The 13319-nt window shown below is 49.2% G+C and overlaps 1 protein-coding gene across 3 annotated transcripts in view; it reads right to left on the bottom strand.

Moving 5' to 3' along the window:
• The window catches only part of LOC120386604 (CMP-N-acetylneuraminate-beta-galactosamide-alpha-2,3-sialyltransferase 4-like), a 96572-nt gene extending 85047 nt beyond the window's left edge, over positions 1-11525 (bottom strand). The window contains exons 1-2 of one of the 3 annotated variants that reach the window (XM_039506023.1): positions 11191-11525; positions 10050-10326 (exon numbers count right to left, since the gene is read on the bottom strand). The gene's annotated coding sequence lies outside the window, so the exon portion shown is untranslated. The remainder of the gene's footprint in view (positions 1-10049; positions 10327-11190) is intronic. The other 2 variants (XM_039506025.1, XM_039506024.1) reach the window with 2 other exon arrangements.
• Between the last annotated feature and the right edge of the window lie 1794 nt (positions 11526-13319).

Genomic DNA, 13319 nt, shown 5'->3' with positions numbered 1-13319 from the left:
TAAGGGCATAAGAATGGCCATACTGGGTCAGACCAAAGGTCCATCCAGCCCAGTGTCCTGTCTACCGACAGTGGCCAATGCCAGGTGCCCCAGAGGGAGTGAACCTAACAGGTAATGATTAAGTGATCTCTCTCCTGCCATCCATCACCACCCTCTGACAAACAGAGGCTGGGGACACCATTCCTTACCCATCCTGGCTAATAGCCATTAATGGACTTAACCTTCATGAATTTAACTAGTTCTTTTTTAAACCCTGTTATAGTCCTAGCCTTCACAACCTCCTCAGGCAAGGAGTTCCACAAGTTGACTGTGCGCTGCATGAAGAAGAACTTCCTTTTATTTGTTTTAAACCTGCTGCCCATTAATTTAATTGGGTAGCCCCTAGTTCTTATACTATGGGAACAAGTAAATAACTTTTCCTTATTCACTTTCTCCACAGCACTCATGATTTTATATACCGCTATCATATCCCCTATTAGTTGCCTCTTTTCCAAGCTGAAAAGTCCTAGCCTCTTTAATCTCTCCTCATATGGGACCCGTTCCAAACCCCTAATATTTTAGTTGCCCTTCTCTGAACCTTTTCTAATGCCAGTATATCTTTTTTGAGAGGAGGAGACCACATCTGTACGCAGTATTCAAGATGTGAGAGTACCATAGATTTATAAGGGCAATAAGATACTCTGTCTTATTCTCTATCCCTTTTTTTAAATGATTCCTAACATCCTGTTTGCTTTTTTGACTGCCGCTGCACACTGCATGGACGTCTTCAGAGAACTATCCACGGTGACTCCAAAATCTCTTTCCTTATTAGTTGTAGCTAAATTAGCCCCCCATCATATTGTAGGTATAGTTGGGGTTATTTTTTCCCCAATGTGCCTTACTTTACATTTATCCACATTAAATTTCATTTACCATTTTGTTGCCCAGTCACTTAGTTTTGTGAGATCTTTTTGAAGTTCTTCACAGTCTGCTTTGGTCTTAACTATCTTGAACAGTTTAGTATCAGCCGCAAACTTTGCCACCTCACTGTTGACCCCTTTCTCCAGATCATTTATGAATAAATTGAATAGGATTAGTCCTAGGACTGACCCTTGGGGAACACCACTAGTTACCCCTCTTCATTCTGAAAATTTACCATTTATTCCTGCCCTTTGTTCCCTGTCTTTTAACCAGTTCTCAGTCCATGAAAGGATCTTCCCTCTTATCCCATGACAACTTAATTTATGTAAGAGCCTTTGGTGAGGGACCTTGTCAAAGGCTTTCTGGAAAGCTAAGTACACTATGTCCATGGGATCCCCCTTGTCCGCATGTTTGTTGACCCCTTCAAAGAACTCCAGTAGATTGGTAAGACATGATTTCCCTTTACAGAGATCATGTTGACTTTTGCCCAACAATTTATGTTCTTCTATGTGACTGACAGATTTATTTATTTCCCTGCAAAAAAAAGTGACTTTCTGCCAAGGAAGTAAAGGGAAGCTGCAAGAGCAGTCATCCACCACTCCCTACCAGCACAGGTATATCATTTCAGGCAGCTGGAGAAGCTGGCGGACAAGTAAATCATTGTGGGGCTGGGGATACCTCAACCAGTGGCTCCTACCCTGAGCCAAGATCAGCTGCTAGTCCTGGCTGGGCTAGAGGCAGGGGAGGATGGGACTTCCTCTTCTCCTGCAAGGAGTGGCTGGGGCTGTGTCAGACCCACCCCCAGAAACCTCCCCCAGCTGCAAGAAGCTCAGCATCCTCCTCTGCTTCCTCTCCACATTGCTCCTCAGCTGTGTGGGGTCACTGTACGGGGAGCTGTTCCCCCATCCACCCAACCCCCATATATCCAGACCTCCCATACACACCTCTGCCAAACCTCACCCAGTACATCCAGAACTCCCCTATCCCTCCATAGCTGAGCCCCACTCCACTGAACCACAACCCCTGCACCCAGACCCCCATCCCTGCACCCAGACCACCCCCACTGAGCTCCCTGCACTCAAACCCCCACCCTCTGCACCACCCTGAGCCCTCACATCCAGACCCCCACACCACGTATCCCCAACTGCACCCAGACACCCAGCCCACCCCACCAAGCCCCACTCCCCCAGCACCCAGACCCCTCTGCTGAGCCCCAACCAGCTTAACCTGGAAGCCACTGCAGAGTCCCATTGCCCCTGCACATAGAACCCCCCCCCCACACACACACACGAGCCTCTCTGCATCCAATTCCCCCCACACCTAGACACCCCCCCCCATGGAGCTTCCTGCATCCAGATGGTCCCACACAGAACCCTCTCACCCCACACACTGAGCGCCTCCATATTTGGATCCTGCCTGGTTGAGCCTGCCTGGTGCAGATGGGCAGGGCCCCAGGGTGTTTCTGGGGTAGGCCCAGGCTGCAGCCTCACCACTGAGTCCATGTCCCGGAGGTGGGGGCTGGAGGGTGATCTCCCACCTTCGTGCAACCAGTGGCCTGTGCTCCCCACTGCCGTGCTAGAGCCTCTGCATTTATTTATTGACAAATAAACTTGAATTTTAAAATACTGTGTGCAGAATTTTTCATGTTTTGGCGCAGAATGCCCTCAGGAGCACCAGTTGGGTGGAAGATTCTGAATATAGGAACTAGACTCTGTGTTCATTTGGGAGCCAGTGCAGAGCAGCTGAGCAATATGTTCATGTCTTGTGTTGCCAAGATGATGCACTGCTATGCTTTGTGCCATTTAGGGCCTTCTCAGATTGTGTGGCTTCATCCCTAGACATCATGATAAATTGCAATAATCTGGAAGGACAGTCTCAATAGCAGCTCACTCTCCATTGTCCATTCAGTCTCTGGTGATTTGGGGATGTGGACACCTGTCCACTAGGAACTGAGACCCACTAACTCATTTCACAGTAGCACATTTTCATCACTATCAGCCTGGGCCGGGTTCATATCAGTGGCCAGCTCTGTCTCCCCATTGCCAGTCCCCTGAGCCATCCAGTCCCACTCTATTGACATTACTAAAGTGCCGTTCTGTTCAGAAAAAGTGATGCTGTTTGAAATGGCATCTGGGTGTTTCCAGATTCACTCTTCGTCCATGATCTTTCATAGCAAATGTGCCTGGATTGCAAATCAACGTATAGATTTCCACCCGCCCCTTTTAGCTGCCAGCAGTCACGAAAGCTCAACCCCACATGTGAAAAATCAAGCAGTGTTCTCCTTGAACCACTTCATACATCAACAATAAAAGGAGGGGGAAACTGGCTGGCAATTCTGATGGTGATTCATGAGGCTGCAGAGTGTAGCCCTCGGTCTTCCAAGCTATAGTATAGTGGCAATTCTTCTTTGTCCACCCAGGGAACTAATGTGGCTCAGAAGGCCCATATATAAAGAATAGTTATGGGACATAACCAAGATGCAATAGATTTTCTTATTTTTCTAGCCATAATTTGGGCACCATTCACTATTGTCATGTTTCTTGGGCCCACTTCTCCTTCCATTCACACCAGTTTAATCCCATAGTCTTCAGTGGAATTACTCCCCATTTACACAGGGCTAGCAGAGGAGAATCCGGCTCAATGACAGCTCCGCAAAGTGAGCTCCAACTGCTGCCATTCCGATGTGGTAGAGGTTTGCTCCCTCTTTCCACTTGTTTAAATGACTCCACAAGGTGCAGGTGAGACTCTGGTCCATGATCTCTAGAGCCCTGAAAGGAACAGGAGGCTGCATCCCCTGTGCTTTGTCATGACAATTGAGACCAGCTGGGATCACTTGCTCCCTCAGACAGGGCATCAGAAGCAGAGTTGGAGGTGGGGAGGGGGCAGGGCTATAGGACTCACTTGCATATGCATTTGTTCTGGCAGGTTCTGAGCTGAATCCTTTGTGTTTGCTGCCCATAAGCAAGGCAGCTCCGTGGGCATCGTATTTTGCAATGTGAAAATACATGGAGGTGTGACCACCCCTTCCAGGCAGCTTTGCTATTTTAACCACGTTTTAAATATTGTAAAGACGCCCAGAACACAACAACTAGGGATGATTTCAGTTTTACAATAGGTCATTGGCTGGTTATCATAAAACTCAAAGCAGGGGTCAGACATGGGGCATATCCCACGCAAACCCCCAAAGCCAAAGGCTAGACAGCATCAGGTAATAACCCTGGACACTTTTCATCCATTGATGTCAAAGCACTTTCCAAAGAAGGGTGAGCATTATTATTCCCATTTTATAGATGGGAAAAAGAGACAGAGAGAAGTGACTTGTCCAGGGGATCAGAGGTGGGAAGAGAACCAAGCTCTCTCAGTCCACAGCACAGTTCACATGGCCACTCATCTTGGGCAGGTTGGTTATGGCGGCCCATCTCCAAAGAGATCCATGTGATATGACAGGTACTATCTGCTTTGAACAGGGTCTCTCCGGTGGCCATAACACTTGCTGAACACTTTTCCTTTATCATCATCGTCGTCTTTAACTGCATTTCTGATTTTTTCCCAAAGGAAAGCCCAGCTGGTTGGTTGGATTTACTCTGCCTTTGCTACAATGCAGCTGCAGTGAAAATAACCCAGCAGCCCATTAATTCCGTGGGATGATAACATCAATTCACCCACACACACGCACCTCACTGGCAGGCCCATTGTAATCAAACAGGAGGAGCATTTCTCTATAGCTGGCATCTCTAGCAGCCACGGAATAAAAACAAAATAATAATGCAACAGAATGAGTTATCTTCACCTGGGATTAGAGATGACAAGAGATTTGTTTATTTTTCATAAAGTCCATTTTTCCCTTGTTTGTCAGAAGCCGCTTGGGCTAAATGTTGTACGAGCCGAGGCAGAAACAGATGCGTCTATGTTCACCCAGGAAAGCTAGAAGTAATGAGAGTACTTTGTACCTTCCATGCAAGGATTTCAAAACACTTTTCCAAGTGTTGTGTCTCCCTTCGCTCCTGTGAGGCAAGTACAGTTTCTTGGCCCCATTTCACAGAAGAAGAACTGGAAGCACAGATCCGTTAAGGCCATAGAGTCAGAATTTCAGCTGATGTAAATCAGTGTAGCACAATGAACTTCAATGGAGCTGCTCCAGTTCACACCCAGCTGTGAATTTGGCCCAACATCTTCAATCTCAGGTGCCTAAAGTGAAGCAACCAACATGCATATTGAGGCATCTGATGAAATGTTCTGATTTTTGGAGGGGCTGTGGACCTGCAGCCCCTGGTGATGTCAGGGAAATTCAGGCTGCTTTCTGTTAGGTTCCTAGATGTAGACACAGGGGTTTAATTCGTAGGCCTTTGTGTCTGATGATGCTGGTCTAAGCAACTTTCCTGGTTTCATACAGCAAGTCTCTTGCAGAGCCAGGACTTGAACCCAGATCCATAGTCCTGCATTTTATACATCCCGGGGATGTGCAGGGCAAGACAGAGAGCAAGGAAGGGTGAGATGGAAAGCAGCATGAAAGGAGAGGTCATGATTGTACTGGCCCCCTTGGCCATCAGACACTAGAGAGGAGAAAGAATGATCCACCTGATGGAGCCATATGGTGGCTATGTGCACACCCTGCACCTGACAGCTATGGAGATTTGCCCGAGTTGTCTTTTGAGAGGAGCTCTAGCCTCTAAGACGAGAGGAATGTGCTAAGGTCCTCACACCGGGGAAAATCACCCTTTGCGTATCTTCTAGCAACAAAGGCTAAACAGAGGAGACCATCAAGGAAGAAAGACAGAGGAGGCTACAAACAGCAACAGGGGGAAGTACAGAATGAAAAGGAAGAGGGGAAGCAGAGCTATAGAACAGGGAGAAAAAAATCCCTCCCTGCCACCCCTTTTCACATGCCTAGACACGCACGTGCACAGAGGCACACACAGATTCAGGATTCAAAACCTTTGCACCTCTACTGTTGTTGGCAGTTTTTTCTTCTCTGTCCCTCTCCTCTGCAGATGCAGTGCCAGCACCTGGTATTATGTGTGTTATTGTAGCCCTTCAGAACCCCAGGCAGTAAACGTGGGATGGAAAAGACGTGTGTATGACGAGGGGCTGCTGCTTCAGCTCTGCATACAGCTGTGCTGGAGGAACTTGAGGTCATCCTAGCTCAGGGTCCATGAGGAGCGATGCCAGGCTTGGGAGACCCGGCCCTGTTTAGATCCGCGTGTGAGGTCAGAGATGCTGCAGACAGCCAAGCATGTCTGTGCAGGAAGAGGTGTGAGGGGTTGCCGACCCGGTAATTCAGTGCAGAATACCGTGGGGAGGAGGGCTGGGTTTTTACATAGATGATAGGGCTTTAATCTGGTTTTGACATTATCTGAAATTAAAATCGTACCTGACATATGGACAGTGGCAGAAATGGATTACACCTCTCCTGCCGGTAGATAATCCCTGTTATTCCAATGCGGGGGCAGGGGGAGACACGGTTTAAAGATGAGGAAGGGGGAAATCTTCCTGCTGCAGCTGCTTTCAGGTCTTTTCCTGCCACAGCCCTTCCAGGGACCCTTTCAAAGGGAGTTGTGATCCTATGTGCAAGATCACAAAGCCAACCTTTGCACTTGGGTGTATGCAGAATCCTAATCCACGGCCTCTCTGCTCATTAAAGCAATCCTGAGAGCAAGCCAGGGGCATTGTCGGCCTCCCTAGCAAGCAGAAACCCGAGCTGTAGAGCAGTTTGCTGTCTAATGGGAACATACCGTTTAATGTGCACGTCCCCATATTAACACACCCATCCGCTAGCTCCCTTCACACTCACTCACCCAACACCCTGAGCATGCACATAGACCAGCACCCTGTCTGCGGTATGCAGCTGACCCCTGTCGCCGGAGTACATGAGCGCCTCACACTCTCTAATGTATTTCTCCTCACAACACCCCTGTGGGGCAGGGCAGTGCAGCTATTCCCATTTTACTGATAGGCAGCTGAGACCCAGAGAGGCAAAAAGTCAGAATTATAAAGGCATTCAGGCAAAGGTAAAGATGCATTGCGCAGGCATTGATTTTAAATTAGAGTTAGGGGCCTATGTGCTAACATACCTTTAAAAATGTGGTCCTAAGTGACATGCCCAAGGTCACATGGGATGTCGGTGGCAGAGCAGGGAACTGAGACCTTCCCAAGTCCAAGCTCCTGCTGCCCTAACCGCTAGATCAGTGATACTCAGACCTCAGTGGTTCGGGAGCCAAATTAGTGACCAAAATTACCCAAAAGTATGACGAGGAGACATTGTGTGCGTATTAATTATTCTCACAGCAAAATGACTGACCAAGTATTATTATTTTATCCATGACAGTTGGTTAATAACATACTAAAAGCTTCCTGATTGGTTATTAATTAAATCACACCGTTTTAATATCATGTGCTATAAAGAGCCACAGCCGCAGGTGACACATTAAAGAGCCACTTTGAGCTCATTAGCCTCAGTTCAAGTATCACTGCACTAGGTCATCCTGCTCTCTTTGTGTTTCCCCATTTCCTTGCACTACTCAGAAGCAATTGTGCGTGCTTCTATGCGAACATCTGCACGCCATGTGCATTCAAACAACTCCTACAACATTGCATACGTGTTCTCACTCACTAGATTCTGCCCACAAAACCAGAATAAACTCATGTCCCAAAATACCTATGATCAGCATATAAAATACTCCCTGCCATCCACCCTTACACATGTTCTTCCCCAGGTACTTTCAGGTAGGCCAATGAAGTGGTGCTCCAAACACCCAACCGGAAAGAAATCAGGAAGACAGCCCTGAAGAAGATGAGAGGTCAGTGGCAGCTCTGTCAATCATTAGTCTCTCACCACATCTCCAGAGGGAAAGCAGAAAGGGAGCCGAGGGCCCACAGTGGATCGGGAATAGACCAACAGAGCTGCTCCTGGGTTCAAATCTAACCCAGCTCTGTACTGAGTGGAAGCGGGGCAAGGGCAGCATTCTCAGTGACCTATTCCTGTGGAGTTGATCTGAGGCCCGTTCCCAGTAGGTGGGTGTCTGCACACAGATGAAACTCCTCTACCACCATGGATGGTCTCTGGCTCACTTAACCCATCAGCTTTTTGCATGGAGGCCAAACTAATTTCTCGTTTCCCAGGGTAGCCCTTCCCAGGGAGAGTTGAGTCCTAGGATCACAGAACTGTCAAGAGGAGTTTCCAGTGCCTCATGTGCCACCGTTCTCCTCTACATAAGTGAAGGGTGTCAAGCCAGCACCTTTCACCCCTCACTTGAGGGGTGAGGTCTGGCCTCCCAAATGAGTCAGAAAACACCTTCCTCCAATCACTACATGCTACTGAAAAGAAAGGAAAACCCTATAAAACACACATCAAACCACCATAGCTCTGCGGGGCAAACACTTGGTTTTCATTTGGTTTCTTTGCCCACCTCATGAATTCTTCTCCAAGAGGAAATAACTGCTGGAGATCCTCCCTCCCCCCCCCCCACCGCCCCAATTCCCTCCTCCTCCACCCCCACCCCCCTTCTCTGATTCTAATGCAATCCCTGACCACAAATGAATGTGAGGAAAATGAAATGTGACTGCGAGTCTGCAGCACAATTCAATTTCAGGGCCATTCCAGCCAATAATGGCTCTAAACAAAATATAATGAGTAATTCACATAGTAATACAGCCCTAATTACATTTGTGGAATGGGCTTTTCTCTCATTCCCTCTTCCATCCGTCCGTAGCCAGCAGGATGAAAATCGGAGAAAGACAGACATCCTTCTCCTGAACATTGCCATGGATTGAGGGGGTGGGGGGAGGAGAAATTGCAGCAGGGATTGATGAAAATTGCAGGGAATTTTGATGTTTTTGTAGAACAGTGTTCTCGTCATAACCTCCGCCTGCCGTGTAACTGATTTTCACTGGAACTTTTAGCCACTATGTTTTCCCCAATATCCTACCCCCTTCCAGAATTTTAAGTTAATTTTGTGCCAGAGACAGACAGACCACTCAGGAGATTGAAGCTGAGCGTGTGCTGGAAGGAGTTGAGTTTGACAACAGCTATGGCACCATAGTCCCTTTATGTAGCACAATCTTTACTGAGACCACCAGCAAGGGGTTAACTGGGAGGCTATGGTTTGCACTGTAGACAGCTGGGACTTGTCTAGGAAGAACTGGACTGAGAATGAGCAGCCATCACAGGATGACAATTTGTAAACCCTAAGTGACCTGGACTGCATTCGAACTCACACCCCAGTAAGGAAGAGGCCTATCTCCCATTCTTAATCCCCTGGGCCACCAAGTTCCCTTTTTTGCTGCTGATGCCTGTGATTGCAGAGCCAACAGGAATCTGGGAACAAATACTGGAGAATTCAGCTGAAATGTTTGCCCTAAATCTGTAGGGCTCTGCAGGCTAACTTTAAAACATAGGAGCAAGGAGTCTCATCATTCCCATTCTTGAAATGAGAGGTAGGGATTACTGAAGATCTACCACTGCCCTACATATACTCATCTAAATTCTCACATAACACAACAACACTACATCATGCAGCCACGTGAGTGACTCAAGATCAAAGACGGCAATAATGTATCCACTTAACATCCAGGGGTAAAGCACAGAACCTGGAACTGCACAGATCCCGTTCCACATCAGGTGATGTGGGCCAAAGTTTGTAGCTGCTGCTAAACCCAAAGGATCTGCGTGTCCATCCCTGAGCTGGAGATGGGGAAGCACATCGCATTGGCTACAGGGAAAAGTGAAGAACTTTTATTTCTATAATGCCAGAGGAGGACATGGGGCTTTACAAAGATGTAGGAGAAGAGGCCTCTATTCCACCAAGCTTGCAATCTAGCAGAGGCAGGTTTGAGTTGAGTAACTAGTGTCAGGTGCAAGAGTTGGAGTGAAGGATGCCAGCGAGAAAGTCAGCACTGGGGACGCTAAGTGAAGGGAGGAGGGGCAACGCTGGTCAGATGCCAGGGGGCTTCGGAGCACAGATGGGCAAAGAGCCCTGCTTGGGCTAAGTGGGGTAGAATGACCAATGGAAGGGCAGTTCTTTGCTTCTAGGCAAGCGTTTTATGTATTTCCAGGAGAAACTCTACAATGCAAACTACAGCCCTCGCTCAGCAGATCTGAGGCAAAGGAGCTTGAACCAGATAGACCCTCCCCCACCATAACCTCCACCTACCCCAACGATCTTCAGGACCCTCGCTTCCTAACCTGGCTGCTTTCAGGAGAAGCTCTGGCACAGGGTGGTCCGTCTCTTCCGGAGTCTGCCAGGAGTGGTTTTGTTGGGAGTTTGCCTCCCTTTGAGAGTCGGTGCTTTTTCCTGTCCCGGGTACCCTTCTCTGGTGCACAAGGAGCATAGGAATGGAGTCCAACAGCTAGCAACTTCTCCTCTTGTTTTCTTTCCTCTGTGTCAACCACTGTTGAATTTTCTCTCTCTCTCTATCCTGCCCAGAGAACTAAGAGGACAAATACATACACCTGGGTAAAAGCTATTCCGTGTGGTTGCTGGGCTACTAATGACTAGCAGAGGGAGATTAGCTGAGCTCTGCTGGAAGTACAGGTGCAGCAGATCAGCCACTGGGCACCCAAGGGGCATGTCTACACTCCGCATTGCAGGGATTTCACTAAAGGTGTGATTTTAAAGTGGTTTAGCTGAGCCAATGAAAAAGGTGGTTTGGCAGCACTCATCAGTGGCTTAAGCTAACTGCGATTCGGAACAGGTTTAAGCTACCCTGAAATAAGCTACTCTTCAACCAAGATAGTGGCCACATAGGGCTATGCACCAGGGGTAACTAAAGCAGGGCCATTAGGAGTGTAAGCAAGGCCACTTATGACGGGTTAAGAGCCTTCTGCTATTATGGATAGTAACTTTTGTTGATTCTTGGGTCTTTTCCCCAAAGTGGGAATGGCTAACGACATCTTTTACCCTGTCGGCTCTAAAGCAGAGGTTCCCAATCTTTTTCTTTCATGTCCCCCCCCCAACATGCTACAAAAACTTCATGGCCTGGAGGGGGGTGGGGAGGTCTCGGGGCTTCAGCTGCGAGGCACTGGGACTCGGGGCTTCTGCCTGGGGATGCTGGGCTCCTGCCTCGCAGGGTGCTGTGGCTTGAGACTTTAACCCCCTAGGTAGGGGCGGGGCTCGAAGCTTCTGCCCTGCAAGGTTGGGGGACTCAGGCCCCTCAGGGCCTCTCACAGGGTGTGGCTACCACATCACCCCTCCCCCACCCCAGATTACAGGCCGTCACTGCCTCCATTTCCTCCTCTGAGATGGGTCCCCTCGACCCCCCCGCACCCCACGTGGGCTGGTGTGGGGGACGCACTTTGCTCCTCCAGCCAAGTCGCTAAACACACAACTGCCTTCCGGGTAACAAAAGTGCAACTAAAAATCCAAACAAAGAAGAAGGTTCTTCTGCCCCTCTTGGGCTGCTCTTCAACCTGGCTTCTGGGCTACCTTTGTGTCTTCCCCTGCTCTGCTATAAAGCTGCTTTCCCTAGAGTCCCTCTCGCATTGGAGTTCCCTGCTCTGCACCTGGGCACTGCAGAGCTCTTCCTTGCCCTGTTCGCTGAGCACTGCCTCACCAGGCTGTCTCCCAGGAAGCCCTTTTCCCTAGCAGCTTCCCATTGCCTTCCCTCCAGGGGACTCCTCCCAGGGACCTTTGTGCAGATCCTCCCTCAGGAGGCCCTGGAATTCCTCTCAGAGCTCTCCCCCGCCCTTTCTATGAGGTGCAGGTGTTGGCCATACTAACCCCTGACTCCATTAGTCCCACCTCCTTAGGCTGGGAGGCTGCTAATTATGCCAGAGATGAGGCTGGCCCCATTTCCTCTTAAAGAGTCCGGTCACCCTGTGACAGGCAGAAGGAGGTGGCACCCCCTCACCATGCTTTGGTTTGGCTTTGCCAGCTCCTCAAAGGTATATAGGCTCCTAAACGCCATTGAAATCAGACTTTAAGGAGCTGGACCTTGCTTCCTCTTCACTGGCACCCGGTGTTTGCAGATACAGAGTGAAGCGCTGTTTAAATCTCTTCCCGTTGTCTTCTGTATTTCCAGAGAGTTCCAGCTCTGGTGGAGCTTTTCACTGCTTCATTCTTCCACTCAGGTTACTGTGTTTAAGTTCTGTTTCCTCATGGTCCCATGTGGTGCTCAGGAATCGCTCTGGCCCCAAAGGGCTGGAAACAGATCCTCTTTATTCAGTGACACCGAGCAGGTCGACACTTAAAACGCTGCATCGGCGTAGCAGCACCAAGGTAGCTGCGCTGCTGTAGTAGTTTAGTGAAGACGCTCTATGCCGGCGTGCGTAGTTAATCCACCTCTGCGAGAGGTGGTAGCTATGTTGGCGGGGGAAGCTTTCCTACTGACATAGCGCTGTCTACACCAACACTGAGGTCAGTGTAACTATGTCCAGAGCCGTCCCTAAGAGGGGTGTGGGGCCCGGAACATTAGAAACTCAGTGCATATCTGCTGGGGGGGGTGCTCCCCCCAGGTCCCACCCCCACTCCGCCCCTTCCGCCAGCGCTCCACCCCCGTCCTGCTGCTACCCACTCCCACCCCGCTTCTTCCCACCCCCATCCTGCCTCTTCCTCACCCAAGTTCCACCCCTTCCCCCAAGCACACTGCGCCCCCGATTCGCTGTACCCAAGGGACACCTCTAACTATGTTGCTCGGGGGTGGATTTTTCACACTCCTGAGTGACGTAATTATACTGAAGTAATTCTGTAGTGTAGACCTGCCCACAGTTCGTAACAGAACATGGGCTTCTCCTACAGCGTCTCTCCCCCAGATTTCCTAAGTAGCTAAGCTACTTGAAGGTACAGTTACAACAACACACTCAACACAAGAGCTGTACACACATTAATTTATTAATCTTCCCGACCGCCCCCAGTGTAGGGAGACGAGCACTGTCCCCATTGACACACTTAGAAACAAAAGCCCAACAAGTTAAATAATTCGCCCAACTCCACACGTCAAGTCCACGCCAGACTCAGGTTAGAATCCCAGGCTCCTCGCCCCACTCACAAGCTATAGGGCTGCCCTGCCGCAAGTTTCCCCCCAAACTCCATCCCTTGCCCAGCTCCGAGGAGTTCTTCGTACGCAGTCCTGAGTAGGCTTTGAAGGTAAAACTGCCTTGGAGTGGCTGGGTGGGAGGGTTAGTGGCATTCATCATGTCCTTGCTGTTGCTTGCCTGGCTGCAGTTTCCCAAAGCCATCTGACAGCTCGCTGATTTAGATAACAAACGCTAGCACTGCTCAGCAGAAAGGGCTGGGAGAGGCACTGATTTTAAATCAAAGCTGGGATTCTCTGGAAAGCCCCTAAACATCAAAGAGTCCACCACTTTACCTGGTGCTTTTAGCTGGCAAAGTGGGGTGTCTAGTAATAGGGTACAATAACCCCTAGAATACCCCATCTCTTTTATACCACATGCTAGGCGCTCTGGGGGCATGGAACCGTCCCCC

This window comes from Mauremys reevesii, linkage group 19 (genome assembly GCF_016161935.1).
Source record: "Mauremys reevesii isolate NIE-2019 linkage group 19, ASM1616193v1, whole genome shotgun sequence".
Lineage (NCBI taxonomy): Eukaryota > Metazoa > Chordata > Testudines > Geoemydidae > Mauremys > Mauremys reevesii.
The sequence above is the reverse complement of the archived record's forward strand: the minus strand, read 5'-3'. Positions and strand labels throughout refer to the sequence as shown.